The sequence below is a fragment of the Myotis yumanensis genome, unplaced genomic scaffold, assembly GCF_028538775.1.
Source record: "Myotis yumanensis isolate MYYU_CA2020_CCGP unplaced genomic scaffold, mMyoYum1.0.hap1 SCAF_5, whole genome shotgun sequence".
Lineage (NCBI taxonomy): Eukaryota > Metazoa > Chordata > Mammalia > Chiroptera > Vespertilionidae > Myotis > Myotis yumanensis.
This window is the reverse complement of record NW_027223756.1, coordinates 107,083,727-107,087,742: the sequence shown is the minus strand read 5'-3', so window position 1 is coordinate 107,087,742 and position 4,016 is coordinate 107,083,727.

The following is a 4,016-nucleotide window of genomic DNA, read 5'->3' as shown; positions in this document are numbered from 1 at the left end:
ATGAAGAACAAATGTATCCCAGTTGCACAGTAACTTAGTATTGCACTCAGCTACACAGCGGCGTGCCGATGTCTGACGATTAAGCCGACTTTAGAGTCTTAAGCTCATGCATCTGCTGAGGCTTCTGCGGGGACCCCCGGACCCACTGGGGGGGGGTGACCCGCGGTGGCGGGGCCACTAGAAGCACCTGGAAAACCAGGCCATCGGCCGAAGCTGCAGCCGCAGGAAACCACAGACCCCGTGCCGAGACGATAGGGTCCACGTCCGGAAACCCGCTGCTTAATTCCAGCGCAAGTGCTCGGGGTGTTTCTTCCAGTTTCTGGAAATCCTTGAGGCGTCCTGTACAGGAAGGTGTCGAGCCTGGACAGTCCACTACGTCCAGCCTCGTCTCCCGCTCTCGAACACGAGGCCTGAGAGGGAATTGTCCTGCGAATTCTCTAGATCAGCGGCTCTCAGCCTGTGGGTCCCCACCCCTTTGGGGGTCAAACGACCCTTTCACAGGGGTCGCCTAAGACCATCAGAAAACACCTAGATAATTACATGTTGTTTTTGTGATTAATCACTATGCTTTAATTATGTTCGATTTGTAACAATGAAAATACATCCTGCATATCAGATATTTACATGAGGATTCATAACAGTAGCAACATTACAGTGATGAAGTAGCAACGAAAATAATTTTATGGTTGGGGGTCACCACAACATGAGGAACTGTATTAAAGGGTCGAGGCATTAGGAAGGTTGAGAACCGCTGCTCTGGAGCCTTTTTTGTTTGTTTGTTTGTTTTTGCTACTGTTTATTAAAGAGGCGAGTCATGCTTGAGCCACGCTTCAGGATAAGTGAGTCGGGACAACAGAGCTCACAAGCCAGCTGCACTGACACGTTGTGGCATTTTTCAAAAATTCCCATTCTCTCCGATGAGATGAGTGAGAAAGCCATGAGCATCCACGTGCAGGGGTGGGAGGCTTCCCATGGAGGTGCGCCCAGCGGAGTAAGATTTGAGCGCACCTGCCCCCTGGCCGAGGCCCGAGTCCCCCTGCACCGGCGCCTCCCTCCCTCCCCCCACTCTCTCCACCCATAGTGCCTGCCCCGCCCTGGGGAGCCCTCGCCCAGCGCTGCTCTTCTAGGAGGTTCTGCCAGCAAACAGACCTGGGCCAAGCATGCTCTCCAGGCTCCCGATGGGAACCCTGGGGACACGGGAACACGGAGACACTGACGCTGGCCCCCCAGACACTGAGCCCCCATCCCCTGCAGGCGGGTGTCTCTCAGGTGAACCTGCACCTCACACGGCATCAGGACGGAGTGAGCGTCCGAGACAGTGGTTGCTGACAGAACACGGAACATGTTGTCATCCTCACGGGGACACTGCGGGGAGCAGACGCCCTCCTCCTTCCTCAAGAACAAATGTGTTCCCACGGCCATGCTCCCCTCAGAGCTGACCCCCCAGCTCCAGGCCGCCTGCCAGTTCTAGATGGCGAGGTGAGGTGGGCGGCACAGCAGGCGGACAGGTGAGTGTGCGAGACAGTCCACGCTTGTCTTACTTCTACTAGTGACTCTATTACCTTCCACACGCACACCTGTGCACCTACTTCTGGCCACACCTGTGTAACGGGAACCGACACGATCAGATGCGGCCCATGAAGGCCACGCTGGCAGCCTGACACCGTCAGACCCTGGGTTAGCGGGCAGCACATGCTCGTGGACTTTGCAGTGGAAAACAGTGGAACAAGACACAGAATACAGTTCTCCGCTCGACTTTCCCCCTCATCTGGCAAAGCCCCTTCAGAGAGATGTGAATGGGGCAACCTCAGGACAAGTTCCACTGGAATAAAACACCCCCAGACCCCTATCTGGTCCTTACTTCTCCTCCAGAAAGGCTGCCTTGACTGTAACTGGTGATTTACATCGAAGGAGGTGTTAATAAATAAGCCATCGGAATAGAACCCCTTTGGGGTCTGCAAATCGGGGGAGGGTGCTTGGGGAAGTCAGGCTCCCGCCCTGTAAACCTCAGGTTGCGCTGTAGCGAATGTTAACTCAGGCACAGAGCAGCGCCTCAGTGAGAAATCAAGGCCGAATCCCGACACCTTCCGTGGGGAGCGGCTACAGTGTTTGGATAAGTTCAAGCCTTGGACTGAGGAGAAGGCACAGTCCTCTCGTGGCCACGTGCAAGTCCCAGCTTGGAGGGCAGAGCCCTCCCAGCACAATGATAGCCAACAGCTGTAGCTGTAAGCTTGAACCTGTGGTCCAGTGGTTCTCAACCTTGGCTGCACATTAGAATCGCCTGGGAATCTTTTTAAAATCCCGATTTCTGGGCCTCATCCTCCGGAAATTCTGTTTCTTTGTTACTAATGTTGTGGCCCCATCCCATAACAAAGAAACAGAATTTCCGGAGGACGAGGCCCAGAAATCAGGATTTTAAAAAGATTCCCAGGCGATTCTAATGTGCAGCCAAAGTTGAGACCCACTGCTACAGTCCGAACACATGCCCCCACGTGCCTGAGTGATAGAGTTCGGGTGCATGTAGTTGAGTAGGGTTGAAACCCACAAGAATGATGTAAACATCTTGATCACGCCCCTCGTGGCATTGATCTTTGCCTCGTGGCATCTGCTATAAAATAAAGACACGGCTTGTGGGCGCTGGCGCTGTCCATCAGAGGGGCAGCGTCCCACCGAGACCCAGCTTTCATTCTCTTGTCTGTCTTTTCTAAGCCTTTCACTGCCCCCCAGGGTCACTGAGCCAGGCTGAGCTGGCATGAGTATGCCATGGCCGTGCAGAATGCCGTGAACCAGTAGCTTCTGGATGACTGCCCCCTTCTACACACACCGACCTCTCATCTTGATCAGTGAGATACACAGGTCTGAGTCTTGGCTGTAGCGATGCCCCTGCCAGGCGTTCAGTGCCACGTCTGCCAGCCTCGGGCTGTGACTCACGGGGAGCCGCCATTTGGGACTTTGAAGCGGTCTGTGTACTGTTGGGCTACACCCAAGTCCCCTTGCTGCTGGAAAAACCAAGTGGGGTGCAGAGGCGTGTGTCAGAAACATCTGGCGCGCCAACGAGCTGCACGCTGAGCCACCTGTATGCCACCTACGGCCTCACACCCACGCGGGACTGGAAACGTGGCCTCCATGTGGAAGAGGCACAGTTCAGAACGTCAGCCGTGTTACAGAAGCTAACCCCGTGGCCTGGTTGTTACCTGGTGGGTTCCCATCAGAACACTCGTCCAAGGAGAGCAGATTTAACACTTCCAGCGAGGAGACCGACGTGGTTCTCTGGGGATGGGAACTCGCACAGATTTCTCACGCGGGAGCTTTCATTCCAGCATGGCTACCCATTTCCCGTGGCTCCGAGGTTATGGAACTCCTCACATTCCCCAAATTCTCTTTTTTGTTTTTATTTTGTTTTTAACTTTTTTTCCATTACAGCACAGGGGTTACACATACTTTACTGGGTGTCTCCCCTGAAAATTCCAGTACACACCTGGCCCCGTGCATCATTATTACAATACTAGAGGCTCGGTGCACGAAATCTGTGCATGGGGGGGGGGGGGGTTGTCCCTCAGCCCAGCCTGCACCCTCTCCAATCTGGGATCCCTTGGGGACATCCCTCTAGAAATCTGGGACCACTGGCTCCTAACCACTCACCTGCCTGCCTGCTTGATCACTCCTAACCACTCTGCCTGCCGGCTTGCTCACCCCCAACTTCCCCCCCAGCCTCCTCGCCCCCAACTGCCCCCCTGCTGGCCTGCTTGCCCCCAACTGCCCACCCTGCTGATCTGATCGCCCCCAACTGCCCCCCACTGCTGGCCTGATCACCCCCAACTGCCTCTGCCTCAGCCCCGCCACCATGGCTTTGTCCAGAAGGACATCTGAGAGGTCTTCAGGAAGGTCTCCCAGTCTAATTAGCATATTACCCTTTTATTAGTATAGATTATCAACTACACTTTCTGTGCTGTACTTCGCATCCCCGTGACTCTCCTGTGGCTGCCAACCTGTGCTTCTCAATCCCTCCGCCTTTC